Consider the following 16,605-nt stretch of genomic DNA (forward strand, 5'->3'; position numbering starts at 1 on the left):
AATGAATTACTTCACAAGATTAATAAGAGAGATGAATGTTAAGCATTATGATGATAATACACCATTTCTTACAAGGAAAGAGACTATTTGTATTGAGGAAATGTATAAGGGTTTAATGATATTTATTATTCAAAATAATTTTTATGGAAATGTTAATACAAGATACTATATAAATAAAATAATGGGTTATTTTGAAATTAAACCTGAACTCAGGATAAAATATAGAGTTTCTAAAAAAGCTCAAAAAAAGTTAGATCTCCTTTTTTCAAAATATATAAATGAATGATTTTTTACCCGTTTGGGAAAATAAGATAAAATTTAATAACCATAAAAATCTTCCAAATTCATTGAGATGTCTAATAGTTGGTTCAAGCGGATGCAGAAAAACCTGTTTGCTTTTAAAGATGCTCCTTAGTCCTAATTTTTTAGATTATGATAATTTAATAATTTTTACGAAGTCAAGTTTTCAACCTGATATTATCAACTACTCTCACAGGGTTTTAATGCGGATCTTAAAAAGGAAGACATTATCGGTTTATTTAAACTTCAAAACAAACTAAATGATTATAATATTGAAGATATAATACAATTATTTTGTGATACACAGAAATCAAAACCAAAACCAAAACCCATAACTTGTATTCTCAGTGATAATACGGATGATATACCTTCACCTCAAGATTTAGATAAATCATAAAAGAATCTCTCTTTGATGATTGTGTTAATGAGAGAAAACAAACAGTAATGGATAGCTACTATACAAGAGGGAGACATTCTTCTTGTAATTGTATTTATCTTAGTCAGTCATATTTTCAACTCCCTCGGCACTCAATAAGAAACAATGCTAATACTTTTATTTTATTTAAGTTAAATTCAATAGATGTAAATAATTTTTGGAGGGATAATTGTTCTACGTTATGTAGTAAAAAAGAATTTGAAAATTATATGAAACACACGATTGGAAAATATAAATATATTGTTCTGAAACAAGATGAGATACTAACTGATATTTTACACATATAAATGACAACTATTATTATTAATCTTGTGGGTAAATCTGCTTCAGGAAAGAACTTTCATAAATCTAAACTCTTGAATAGTAAAAATGAAAAGATTGTAAGTTTTTTTTTTAAACACCCTATGATTCGTTTTGTTGGTACTACAACCAGAGCAATGCGACCAGGAGAAGTAGAAGGTGAAGATTATTACTACATTTCAATGGAGGAACATATGCGATTGAGGAACGAAGGTCAAATATTTGAGGAGGTCTCTCTTGGTTCTACAAAATATTCACATTGTAAGAGTGAGTTAAATAAAGTAAAATCTAATGGTCTTGGGATTTTAGAAACTAATCCTGAAGGAATGAGACAAATTATTAAACATTTGCGTGGTGATGGAGTTAAGATTTTATCATTCGGTTTTGATATCGATGAGGAGACTCAACGCAAATGTATGAAAAGCAGAGATACAAGTATTAGTGAAGAAGAAATAACAACTCGTATTAATGTTAATAAAGAATTTAATAAAATATTTGAAGAGAAGGATTTATTTGAACACATCTACTTTAATGATAAAGAAAAGGAAAATTTTCCGATTGACCTTTACAATTCAGTAAATGATATTTTTCAATCAATAAATACAGAAAATGAATACCGAAGAGAGCAAGAAAATTTAAGGAACATCAAGAGTTGGTGTCAAAAGTTGTAAAGCAACAGGAAGACATAAAGAAGATGGGTCAAGAAGCATTTAAAAGAAAACAAGAGAAATTTTTGAAACCACTTTTAAAAACTCAACAAACGATATCACCTACAGTTCCCACGATAGAATTTACTCCGAAAAAACTTCAAATGCTCAAAGATTTTGGTCAAATGAAGGAGCAAGAACTTGGAGAATAAGAATATGATGATGAAGGATTATTTCGGAAACTTGAGGAGGTAAATCAACCCCCTAATTATGTTGTGAAGGCTCTTCAAAATAATGAATATTTAACGAATTCAAAAACCATAGCAGGTCTCATTCCAACAGAAGAACAAGCAGTATTCATTCTTGTTGTAGAAAAGGTATTGATACATAATGATCAATTAATGTTTTTGAGTTTAACTCAACCAAATGTTGAATTAACTCCAAGATTAATGTTTCTTCTCACAAAAGATGGATATACTAATTCAAAATATTTTGAGGAACCGCTTGATATGGAAAATGCAGAAGATAGGGTATATATTGATTTAATAAACTCATTTGATTATGGAGTTTCTGTTGCTGGTAAAAGTAAGAAGAATGAGAAGGAGAAACATATTATTGATGCTTTAAGTAAGCTTGGTTCGGGTGTTAGCTTTCTTCCAAATGACCCATCACAATTAGTTAATAGGCTATTATTGTTGTTAGGTAGTAAGAAGGCTGGAAACAACAATTGTTTTAATGAAGCCTCAGCCATTTTAGATCAGTTGATGAACATGAAAATAATTAATAAATGTCAATACAAAGATATTTTATTACACATTAAATAAGAAGGAGAGCACAATCCTGAGTTTGAATTTCACAACGAGCGACCACACAGCTTCATTCCCTTACCCACTACAACTTGACCCCACAAAAGAATATGAGGCATCTTTATTGTCGATGGAGACTTACAATACCCTTTTTAATATCACAGAGAAAAGCAACAAGTTTAGTTATAATCCAGGAAGTGGATATAAAACTATAACCGTTTCACCCGGAGCTTATGAGATTTCTCAAATATCTTCTGAAGTCTCTCGCCTTATGAAAGAACAAGGTGATGAACCAAAAAATATTGTAATAGATATTCAAAAACACACTTCAAAATCAACTATTAAACTTAAAAATAATTATAAAGTTGATTTCACGATTGAAAAATCGTTTAGAGAGCTATTGGGTTTCTCTCCAAAAAAGATTGAAACTAACGGGACGTTTTACAGTGATAATGTCATTCAAATATCCTCCAGTATAAATTCGGTATTAATTCATTGTAATTTGAATGATGGTGCTTATAATGATGGAATAAGAACAAATACAATATTTTCATTCAGTGCATACCCAACCCCGATTGGTTATAAATTTAATATGGAACCAAAAAATCTTGTCTATTTACCTGTGTCAGGAAAAACCATATACAGAGTAAATTTTAGGATAACCGATCAAGATAATCGTATGATCTCCTTTAATGAAGAAATTATATCCATCAGAATTCACCTACGTGAAGTTTTTCAATAAATAAATAATGGTTATTGTGAGAAACACGAGTTGAGAAAACATAAAATAATTACAGAGGATGGGATGTTCCTTTCACCATACTATAAGGGTGAAGGTATGTTTCTTGGTAGAGGATACTATAAACCAAATAGACAACGGGGTGTGGGACATCAATTTAGAAATAAAGGAGATGGGATAATTGATACTCTAATGGGTATGGGTTCAACCATTCTTAAACATAAACACCTAATTCTGGCATTTCACTCAGGCCGACTGGGATGGTCTTCAAGCAGCCATCAATCGTCTGGATTGGTCTCCCATCTCCACTGCCTCTGACATCAATTCTTCCTGGGAATTCTTCCAAAGCAAACTGATCTCTCTCATGCACAGATTTATCCCATCTCGCCTTCAGTTGTCTTACCCTTCCTCCCGTCCATGGTACACTGAATCTTGTGGTGAGGCAGTTGCCCTGAAACAACTTGCCTTTGCCTCTTGGAAGGCTAATCCAACTGAAGGAAATCTCAGTTCCTTCCACCAAGCTCGGAACAAGTGTATGTCTACCCTCAGGAGTGCCAGGAAGCACTATCTCTCCTCACTCAAGAATGAACTCTCAAACCTGTCTCCTTCCTCCAAATCCTGGTGGCGTCTGGTCAAATCCGTTTCTGGTGTTTGTTCCCCCTCCATCCCCTCCCTTACCTCAAATGGCCACACAGTTGACATCGCACGTGACAAAGCCGAATGCCTCAACTCTGTGTTCGCCTCGAAATCCTTAGTCCCAAACCCATCTCTCTCCGTTCCCACCTTTCCCAGTCGAACCCAACTGCTCCTGGACTCTGTGTCCTTCTCTCCTGACAAGGTGGAGGAGTTTTTGTCAAACCTCGACTCTGATTCTGCAACTGGACCAGACGGCATCAGCCCACGGGTCCTAAAATCCTGCTCTGCCGCTCTATCTCACCCTCTCTCTGTTCTTTTCACCCTATCTTTTGCTCAAGGTCATCTGCCAGCATCCTGGAAATCAGCTAACATTACCGCTTTACACAAAAAAGGTGCAAAAACAGATCCTTGCAACTACAGACCAATCAGCCTGCTCCCAATTATCAGCAAAGTCATGGAATCCATCATTGCTTCGGATATGAAATCTTTCCTCTTCTCCAATGGCTTGATCTCTGATCATCAATTTGGTTTCAGACCAGGTCACTCTACTCTGGACATGCTGCTTCTGCTGTCTCAACAATGGATGGAGGTCCTCAATGCCAAACAGGAAATCAGAGCTGTCTCCCTTGACATATCAAGGGCCTTTGATACGGTCTGGCACCCAGCTCTGCTCACCAAACTCTCCTCCTATGGTATCCATGGAAATCTCCATGCATGGCTTGCGGACTTCCTCTCTGGTCGTAGTCAACGTGTGGCCCTGAATGGATTTCTCTCATCTCCCCTTCCTGTTCAGGCTGGAGTTCCCCAAGGAAGTGTGCTGGGCCCTGTGCTTTTTCTGGTCTTTATCAATGATCTCTCTGACTCTCTGGAAAATCCTCTCTATCTCTTTGCTGATGACTCCACTCTCTGCCGCTCCATTCCTCTTCCCTCAGATCGGCAGTCTGCAGCCTCCTCACTCTCTGAAGACCTGGACAAAATCACAGACTGGTCAAACAAGTGGAACATGTCTTTCAATCCTGCCAAATCTCACTCTCTTACTATGTCTCTCCGAAAAGATCGACTGGACAACCCTCCCATCTACTTTCTCAACAATCCTCTCCAGGAAGTTCTGTCACTCAAGCTTTTGGGTCTCACTATCTGCCATGATCTTTCTTGGGAAAACCACATTTCCAAGCTGGCCTCCAAAGCCAGTCGCCGACTGGGCATCCTCCGTCGTGCGAAGTCCTTCCTCGGCACACCTGAGCTCCTCACCACATACAAGGCTTTCATCCGCAGCTCAATGGAATACTGTTCTCCCCTATGGGCTGGTGCTCCTGCCTCACACCTGGCTCGGCTTCACGCTGTTGAATCCAAAGCTTTCAAAATCATTGGAATCTCCCGCGATGAAGCTATCTCTGAGGGCCTTTCACTCACTCACCGCAGGCAGATAGGTGGTCTTTCTGTCTTCTACCGACTCCTCTCCGGCCTTGCTCCCCCAGCTCTCTCTGTGCTCTGTCCCCCAAATATTCCTACAGGTCGCACAAGATCTGCCAGCAACCCTCTGATGGTTAAACTGCCGAAATCTCGGCTCTCTGCTCACCTTCACTCTTTCATTCCTCTTTTCTCCCGCCTGTGGAACAAACTCCCACACTCCCTTCAATCCCTCTCCTCCCTCCAGGTCTTTAAAACAGCTGTTCACCACCATCTCTTATCTTCCCCCATCCATAACCTTGATCTTTTCTACCCCCACTAATTCACCCCAGATCCACCTTGTTTGAAATTCCAACTTATTTCCTGGAAATCCTGGCAGTGTCCATATGTTTATACCTCTCCCACCCCCCCCCCCTTCACATGCCTCCCCCCCTTCACATGCCTCCCCCCCTTCACATGCCTCCCCCCCAAAGCCCTCTCCCTCCCACAGATCTCTCGATGTCTCCATGTCTCTCGGTCCCTGCTCTCAAATGTTGTGTTTGTGTCCTTCCCCCTCTCTCCCCATCTTGTCTACCGCTCCCGATGTTATTTGTTTTATGTGTCTGTTTGTCTTTCTGTGTGATTAATGTTCGCTCTCTCACGAGCCTCGATCTTGTATACAAAAAAAAAATAAAAAAAAAATGCCATGGGCTCAGTTTCGGGTGCTATAAAGAGTATAAAAGATGCTCAAAAGGAGTCTCATAAATTACAAGCAATCAAAGAAATTAAAAAAGGTAAAACTCAACTATCTTCACAAGAACGACAAAAAAATCATTCAAATACTTGGGTCAGGGTTTCAACGATTTTAATGCTATATAAATACAAGTATGGAAGCTATTGATAGTATCTATGATTTGGATGATACGATTATCATTTCAAACTCCACTAAAAAGGAAGACTATTTTAAGGTAAATGCTATAACAGGAACAGACTGGAATTCAAACGGAACAAAAAGTTTTGAAATAAATAATCAACAAACTTACTTGAATCTAGCTGATAGTTTCTTGCTGTGTAAATTTAAATTCACTAAGGCTGCGAATAATACTAATGCTACACTCGTAAATGATTTCTTCTGGAAAATGTTTGATAGTGTCCGCCTGTATATTGGAACACAAGAGGTTGAAGCGATTGATTATGTCTCTGCTACATCTGAAATGATGAAATTTACACTATATTCGTTTAGTGATAGAATGGGTAAGGGAGCTGTTAAAGGTTTTATTCCTGATATGTCAACGGGTACAAATGCAGACCCTGGTTATAGTCAAAGGAAGACAATGTATAATGATGATACAAAAGCAGAGAATAGTTTTACCGTAGCAGTACCTCTTAAAGGTATATGTGGATTTTGTGATTATGATAAAGTTTTGTATGGGCTTAAAATTAGATTTCAACAACAAAGGAATGATAATGTAAATAGGTTGCTTTTTGGGGTTGAAAATGCTTTTGGTGAAAATAATAAATTTGTTATTAATGATTTGTGTTGGTATATTAGTGAATATACTCCTAATCTTAAAACGGAAGAGATGTTGAATAGAAGACTTAACTCAAAGACCCCGCTAAATGTATCATACCTTAAAAGAAGATGTCAACACGTTAAACTGGAACACACTACCTACACTTGGAATTTGGGTGTTCTTCAAGGAAAGCCACGATACCTATGGCTCGTTTTTTAAAAAACCAGATGGAGATGATGGTACTGATAAGAATAATGCGCTGAGTGATAATGCTAAGGTGAAACAACTTTGGGTTTCTCTTGATGGCACATTTTATCTGCGAGATAGATTGGAAATTGATTGGGAAAAAAATGATTATGCAGAAGCCTACAAGTCTTACCAAAAGGTGTGTGAAAGCAACGGTAATAATGAGCCTATTTTGGATATGGTTGTGTTTCAAAAAGTTTATACGATCTACGCATTTGACCTGAGTTCTCAAAAAGAAACTATAAAGTCTAATAGAGTGGATACTTCTCTATACATTGAAAGAGGGGAGAGTGAAGAGGTTGATACATATTGTTTGCATTTGGAAAAAACAGAATTACAGATTAATACAGATAATGGTGTTATGATTAATATCACATAGATTTTTTCTCATAAATAAATGAGTAGGAAAGAACCAACTGCGGTATATGTTAATCAAATCAATCTTAATAAATTAACATCCTGTATTCAAAATCAAAAGCCTTGTATTTATTAATGTTAATACAATTCAAAGAAAAGGAGCAGTAAGAATTGATGTTTTACTCACAAGAGAGCAGGTAAAACACTAAATGATGCTGGATCACTTTAAATTAAAATGTCAAAACCTATTTTAAAGAAATATTCAACAAGGGAAAAGAGTGGAGGATTTCTTCCATTTCTAATACCTTCATTTGCTGGTTTAAGTGCGGCGGGAGCCTTGATGGGAGGTATTTCAGCAGCGGTAAAAACCGCTAACGAAAGGAAGGCACAACTTCAAGCTCAAAAAGAATTGGAAAGACATAACAAGGAGTTGGAGAAACAAATTAGTGGAAGTGGTGTAATTGTGGATTTTGCTCAAAAACCTGAAAGTCTACCTGATAAAGCTAGATTGTTTGTTGGAGATATGCTTTCCTCTATCGCTCAAGCGGGTGTTAAACTAACTAAAAGGGGTAATGGGTTATATCTTTCTCATAAATAAATGGATAAATGGTTTAAACAATTTGGAAAGAATACAACGTCATATATTGAACTTGCTAAGTATTGTAAAAAACTAAAAATTGATAATGTGGTTATTTGTATGAGAGATGAATTAACAAAGTTGTCCAAGAATACAAAGAATATTATTATGAATTTAGACACACAGAATTGTTCTCATTGGGTTTGTATTCATAATAGTCAGGATAAATATTATTTTGATAGTTATGGTATGCCACCACCTGTTGAAGTAAAACCATTCTTACAGAATGGTGTTTACCAAACATTTCAAGTTCAAGAAATTAATTCTAAATGTTGTGGTCAATTATGTTTTATTATTATTTGGTATTATTTATGGTATTATTTGGTATTATTTCAACTCCACAACAACAAAAAAAATTTATGATGCCATTTTTAATCTAATATAAATGACTTATGTCAGAAAAGATGGTTCTATCTTTGGAGATTCCCCTCAGGATATTGATTTATCAAATTATTATACAAAGGCACAGGCCGAACGCCAAAAATATAATATAACAAAAAATATTAATATGAAAAATACATATAAATTAATCAATTATCCGGGTCCTACTGACATGAATGACTTGGTGAGATTAAGTGATTTATCGCAATATATATTCAAAAAGAAAAAAGCACATTTTGTTAAACAAGTAAAATTTACAACCACAACACCTGGTTATACAGACCATACACCTTTCCTCATTTAATTTAACTATCAGCTTACAATTGAATTGTATAAAGAAGGAGATATAGTTAATATGCGAATAGATAAGTGGGGGTATGATATGCCGGATTTAGGGTATAATTTGGTTTTTTCAATAAACTTAGAAGACCTACATGATTTTAATCAGTCTCGTAAAGAAGAATATTATCCGCTTGGTTAGGACAAGGAGTTATGTGGAAGTACAATTAGCAAACAACAAATACATGAGTTAGGAAATATAAAAAAATATGATAGCATAGCGATGGTTTGTATGCCAAAGAAGGAAGGTAATGAGATAAAGATAGAAAGCCGAGGAATACAAACCGATTTGGTAGTGGGAAGATGGGGTGGTATTACCTGTCATAATATTAATCTCACATATATTTCTGATACATAAATGGCAGGAAGAAGACTACAAGAGAATTATAATTTTTGTATTCAGGGATACCTACAAGAAAAGGGTGCTCGGTATTACATACCTTATGAATTGGAGCATATATATATGGGAATTTTGTAATTAAAAACTGGCCTTATACTGATATTGCTAAACCCACAAATAGAGACTTGATTAAAATATTAAATAAAAATGAACTTCTCAAAGTTATGAAATATAAAACTCTTTTAGAAATCATCAACAAATCTTATTGGTATCCTATTATGAGAAAAATAATTACAGATACAAGAATATCTCAAAATCCAGATGAGTATATGTATAATATTCTTTGGGGCTCAAACTCAAGGGTAGCAAGGGATGAGGAAGGAGTTGAAGAAGAGAGGGAGGAAAGAGAGAAAAGAGAGAAGGAAGAGAGTGAGAAAAAGGAGAGGGAGGAAAGAGAGAGGGAGGAGAAGGAGGAAAGGGAGAAAAAGGAGAAGGAGGAAGGGAGAAAAAGGAGTAGGAGAAGACGGAGAAAAAGGAGAAGCAGGAAAGGGAGAAAAAGGAGAAGGAGGAAAGGGAGAAAAAGGAGAAGGAGGAGAGGGAGGAAAGAGAGAAAAAGGAAAAGGAGGAGAGAGAGAGGGAGGAAAAATATAAAAATATGACCATTTCTGAGATTAATAAAAGATTGAATGTATTACAGAAAATAAATCAATCTCAACACACCGAAGAGGAAAATAAAGAATTAATGACTCTTGGGAAGATATTGGTTTCAAAATTTGCTGAGAAGAGTTCAGGGATAAGATATACATGAAGAAGAGAAAGGTCATATAGCTGATGATGTTGGTGTTATTGACTTTAGTTAGTTTTTTTCTTAAATAAATGGAGGAGAGAGAGAGGACATTTCTAAGGATTCTTTATGTTTTAAAAATAAAGATCGAAATGTATATGTTGAAAACCAAAAAGGTTTTGGCACTATGTAGGACTTTTTCTCATAAATAAATATGAGTTATTGTCTCAAATGTAAAAAGAAAACTAAATCTAAAAATATCTCTCATACTAAAGCTAAAAATAATAGAGTTTATCAAAAAATAATATGCAAGTGTGTGGCTCTAAAAAGTGCCAATTCATCTCTCCTAAAAGTGGAGGAGACATACAAAAGTTTCTGTCAGGAAGTAAATTTACAACAACTGGAATTCCAGGGGAATTACACCTTCCAGGGTATTCTTTCTGTGGTCCAGGAACAAACTTGGATAAAAGATTAGATGAGGCTGACAATCCTAAACCTTGGTCTAAACCTACAAATAGGGTTGACGAAGTGTGTATGAAGCATGATATTGCTTATGGGAAAACCACTACATTGGATGAAAAACATGAAGCAGACAGAGAAATGTTGTATAATTTGTCTTTGATACGAAATCCTACGTTGAGAGAGAAAGTTGATAGGTTTATTGTGAAAAAAATGATAAGTGCCAAATTGAAACTTGGTCTTGGTTATTCACTCTCAAAAAACTATTAGGCTCTAATGATGTCAACAAGACTGAGGAGCTTTTGGCTGATGAATTACATAAACCTATAATCACAAAGTTGAAAAGAAGGAAAGTTTATTCAAAAGACACCAACCAGATCTGGTCCGCTGATTTAATTGAATTGAATAATGATAGGGGATATAGGTATGCTTTAACCGTTATTGATTTGAGGAGTAGATATGCTTGGGTTGTTCCTTTGAAAAACAAAAGGGGTAATACTCTTATGTTAGCTTTCAGTGGAATATTTCATAAAAGTAAAAGAAAACCAAAGACGCTATGGACTGATGAGGGGACAGAGTTCTATAACAAAATATTGATGAAATTTCTTAAGCGGGAGGGTATTAAATTATACAGCACCTTTAATGAAGGAAAGGCAGTTGTTATTGAGCGTTTTAATCGCACTTTGAAAGATAGATTATATAAAAAATTCGCACAACTCGGTTCTCAACAATGGGTATATTTAATTCAGGATATTGTAGATAATTACAATAATACAGTTCATTCATCAACAAAATCAAAACCGTCGGAAACATTTACAAAATTAGAATATGAAAAGGAGATTAATTTGAGAAAACCCAAGTTAAAAGTTGGTGATATTGTAAGAATATACAGATGGAAAAGCCATTTTGAGAAAGGTTATACAAATAAATGGACTAATGAATTATTTAAAATCGTTGATGTAATGGATCCAGTCCCTTGGACCTACAAATTATATGATTAAATGTAGAAGAAATCTTGGGTTCATTTTACTCACAAGAATTACAAAAAACAAAGCTGATAAGCCATTAAACAACAACCATCCATACTTTTATCTGCCCCACCCAGATTAGTTAATTTAATTACTAGTAAAAAATAAATAAATTCATAAGCCACACCCACACAGACCACACCCACACAGACCACGCCCACACAGACCACGGCCACACAGACCACGCCCACACATACCACGCCCACACAGACCACGCCCACACAGACCACACCCATCATCCCCCACCGCTCCGTGCACCCCCACCCTTGATCCTCCACCCCCCCTCATCCCACCCCCACCTTCCTCACACACACAAGGGGAGGGGAGGGGTGGGATGAGGGGGGGTGGAGGATCAAGGTTCGGGGTGCACTTCCCCCCTTCTTTTTTCCTTTATTCTCTTTTTATAATTAAGAATTAAATAATTGTAGGCAAAGCAAATATAATCATATAATATTGAAAACATAAAAATCCTTATATTATTAAAACATTTTTCTTGAGGTATATATTCAGCTTCTTCCCAGCACAAGCCATCAGCTTCTTCCCAGCACAAGTCAAAGACACCAGATGTATTTAGGTTTTGAATCTCTTTCTGTTTAAGACAAGAGGGGAGAGAAAATATTAATATAGAGTGAAGCAAGAAGGTAAAATGAATGAGGATATATTTAATAAATAAACCATACCTCTAAAAAATCGAGCTTGGTGTCAAGGCCGTCGAGTTGAAAATTTAAAAAATCACAGGTTGGGAGTAAAAAACCACTCTTTGGGATCTCGAAATAATCCCAATCATCACGAAATTCAAAACACCTCACCACCACATAATTAAAAACACCTTACCACCACATAATTCAAAACACCTCACCACCACATAATTCAAAACACCTCACCAACAAGTAATTAAAAACACCTCACCACCACGTATTTCAAAACACCACACCACCACATAATTCAAAACACCTCACCACCACATAATTCAAAACACTTCACCACCACGTAATTCAAAACACTTCACCACCACGTAATTCAAAATACCTCACCACCACATAATTCAAAACACCTCACCACCACATAATTCAAACCACCTCACCACCACGTAATTCAAAACACTTCACCACCACATAATTCAAAACAACTCAGCACCACGCGATTCAAAACACCTCACCACCAATGGATTCAAAACACCTCACCACCAATGGATTCAAAACACCTCACCACCATGTAATTAAAAACATCTCAGCACCATGTAATTCAAAACACCTCACCACCACATCATTAAAAACACCTCAGCACCATGTAATTCAAAACACCTCACCACCACGTGATTCAAAACACTTCACAACCACGGGAACAAAAGTTTGAGGGAGTAGTTCATTGACAACACAGACACTGCCCAGATATGTAGGTAGATATATAGATAGATGACTGTACCTGATTTGCTGTTTTGTGATGGTTTACACCAATCATAATACAAATAATTATTTTGCACAAATGTATATGTAATCTACGTGATATTACATTTTATAAACAATTGAAGTTGAAGAATTAGGTTGAAAAAAAAAGTTTTTCAAAAAGTCTTTCAAAACAAAATAATAACGTTTTTTTCTAAAAAATTCAAAAAAAATACCCTTCAGACATACACACGGGAGGTGCATACCAGAAGTTTGGTACCATTTCACAGAACTTTTAGGAAGTAGGTCAGTGAGAACACAACACAACACAGACACTGCACAATATATATATATATACAGTATATGGTGGTGAGGTGAATAATTAATGGTGATATGTATGTATGTGTATATATATATATATATATATATATATATATATATATATATATATATATATATATATATATATATACACATATATATATATATATATATATATATATATATATATATTACACGAAAGGAACACACTGACCTGAGATGTGACATGACACTGACATCAAAAGCACATAAATTATGCCCACACATCACCTACAAACTCAGATGGCATCCATGTGGCATTCAGGTCTTAGAAGATTGAGATTTATGCCTTTATGGTCACGAATACATGAAAGCAGAGCAGCCGATTCAGATTTTGCCTTTATTATGGACTCATCAGTACAACATCCTGCCAAATCGTTTATTCATTCAAATATTAATTAACCCCCATACTCTTCTAGCCAAAGAGTGTTGGGGGTCAATTTTTGGAAATCCCAGCCACATGGTGTAATTACCCTGCACATGCAAAGCGAAAAGTGGGGTTAAGTGATCGCATGCGTGTGTGCGTATGTACGTATGTTGTACGCATCTGCATTTTAAAAATTCATTTTCTCGGCAAGCGTTGGTCTGATTGACAGAATTTTTTTGGACCATAGTGACGCCTTTTTCCCAGAATTTTGCACCATTTCTTCGTTATGCTTATGACGTCATAGGTCACTTTGTACGGACGCCATCTTGGAAAAACCTTGCACCTCTATATCCCCGAAACCGCACCAAAGAACAACAATACACTACGTTGTTTGCTGCAGGTATAGTTCTTCAAAATGTGCCCAGGGTTTCTGGGCCACCCTGTGTATATATTTTCACACCAGCCCCATGCAGGAATTTACCTCCTGTTTATTAAAATTATTGAAAAATTAAATTAAAAATTATTAAATCATTAAATTATATATATATATATATATATTCACAATAGATTATCGTTTGGGAGGTGCCTTGGACTGCTGTGAGTTTCTCCTTCACAGAGCGACTTGAATTACCCTCATATTAATATCAGTCACATCTTCTTCGGCTGTTACGAGCTTGTAGTTACACTTCATACTCAAAGAAAGAAACAGCCTTTCACTCCTTGTCTTAATTATAGATTCAGAAATTTCACTCCTGATCACGTGAAGTTACCTGACGCTTGATTTGCATGAAACTGAAGGAAGGATACCCATAGTATGATAATAGCACTTGACTGTTGGCAAATCTAAGGAAAGGAATACCTCAATTAAACACAGATTAGTGCGAGCTGACAATTTAAGTCTAATTTTCATACAAACGTTTGTGTGATTGTTCAGAGCAAGAGTTAACGATAGGACCTTTACCTGCTCTCGTAGAGGGATCTCACATCAGCATGGGTACACCTGGTTCCACAGTCTGCATGTGCTTTAGGGATCCTTCAGTTTGAAATGACCTTCAAATCATTTACCCTACTAATAACACCTAAATGTAATCAAAATCGATGCATTATTCCCACTGTGAGCAATGTGCATGACAGGTGATGCCAGCTATGCAAATCCAGCACAAAAAGATCCCCCCTCCTCACCCTCTGTACGTCACAATGTTTAATTCCCGCCATTGGAAATACTCGTCAATATTGTCACGACCGTGACACAAATTCACCGTAATTAGAGGTAACTTCAGCGATTAACCACACCTATCCATCATTGGTACAATGCTGTAATAAGGACGGCAGCAATTTGGTTGAAGAAGATTATGAAATTATGGGCAGATGAACAGCCATTTGTCTGCGACAGCAAAATGGCAGTTGGAGAAATTTATCCTGTTCTTGTTGACAAAGGATCCACATCTGTTTGAGGTTTTTAAAATTCCTTATTTTTACTCGTGTTCGAGCAGAATTTCGTGGTAAAAATACCAAGATGAAAAAAAAAAGGAAAGAATAAGGAGCCTTTTATTCTTCTGCTGGTTGAAAGAACTCACATGTGGGAGATTCACTAAGGAATGTGGTCAGGTGTTATCCACACCTGGTACTTAAAGAGAAGGAGAGTAAAATGAGTTTAACGACTTATTAATTTATTCAAAACATTCGATTGGGTAAACTTACCATGGATTATATGAAGATACTTTTAAGCTTAAGAACAAAGTACAGGCTGTCCACAAAGTCTGGTTCCGGTTTTTAAATTGTATTATAACCAAACCAAGAGAGATACAATGATGCGGTTTCTGTATTTTGTCACATAATTCATAACGTTTCTTGTGTTATTCAGTGCACCTCAATATCTGCACTTTTCGTGTTACGCATCACATCCAAGCGCTAATTCACTTCAATCCACGTGTTGGCCAATATATCCCCGTCACACTGCTGATGCAATTTGATATCCTTACACGAAGTGTTTAAATATCAGCAACAGGGGTTTAGAAACAATCCTTGATATATCCCCACAACAATAAGTCGAAGGGCGTCACATGGGGAGACAGTGGAGGCCAGGGACTGCCCCACCATGCCCATCGACCAGGGGGGGCTTCTCACTTCTAAAGATTGCACTATCGTCACTTTACTTGCGTGAACATGAAATCTCTTGGTGTACAACTTTGTTTTTTTTTATTGTAAAAATTTACCTGTCGGTTTGGATTAATTTGAAGCAACTTTTACTTATTTTTTAAGTGGTGAAGCCACTTCAATATTTGGCTGTCTATCCATCAAAATGAAGAAAAAGAACTTTTCTAACCCACAATGTTTAATTCTAATGGGTTCTAAAGGGTAATTCTAAAGGGTAATTCTAAAAGGGTAATTCCAAAGGGTAATTCCAAAGGGTAATTCTAAAGGGTAATTCTAAAGGATAATTCTAAAAGGTATACTAAAGGGTAATTCTAAAGGGTAATTTAAATTGTGTTTTAAATTGCTTAGGTGTTTAGGTAATTAATTATATAAGGGTAATTATTGTATACATGTATACATATATACATATATAACATACATATATACATACACATATATATATACATACTTATATATATATACCTATGTGTATGTATGTATGTACCCATACCCATGTATGTATGTATGTATGTATGTACCATACTCATGTATGTATGTACCCATGTAGGTATATATATGTATATAAGGGTAATTCTAAAGGGTAATTCTAAAGGGTAATTCTAAAGGGTAATTATTAAGGGTAATTATTAAGGGTAATTCTAAAGGGTAACTAGAACGGGCACTCGGTAGAGCGCATACCTTCGCCGCAGCTACTTTTGTTGCCAAAATAAAAGACTACAAGATCTGTGTAGCAAAGCATTTTGGCATTAGTTTCATACAAATTGGACACAAATTGACCGCGCTATGGTAAAAAGACGATTTTGACCTTTTCATGACCTTGACCTTGACCTTTGACCCGATCGATTCCAAAATCTAATCAAATGGTTCCCGGATAATAACCTATCATCCCACCAAATTTCATGCGAATCGGTTGAATACTTTTTGAGTTATGCGAATAACATACACACACACACACAGACATACAAATAAATACACAGCGATCAAAACATAACCTTCCG

This window comes from Myxine glutinosa, chromosome 13 (genome assembly GCF_964187855.1).
Source record: "Myxine glutinosa chromosome 13, kmMyxGlut1.1, whole genome shotgun sequence".
Lineage (NCBI taxonomy): Eukaryota > Metazoa > Chordata > Myxini > Myxiniformes > Myxinidae > Myxine > Myxine glutinosa.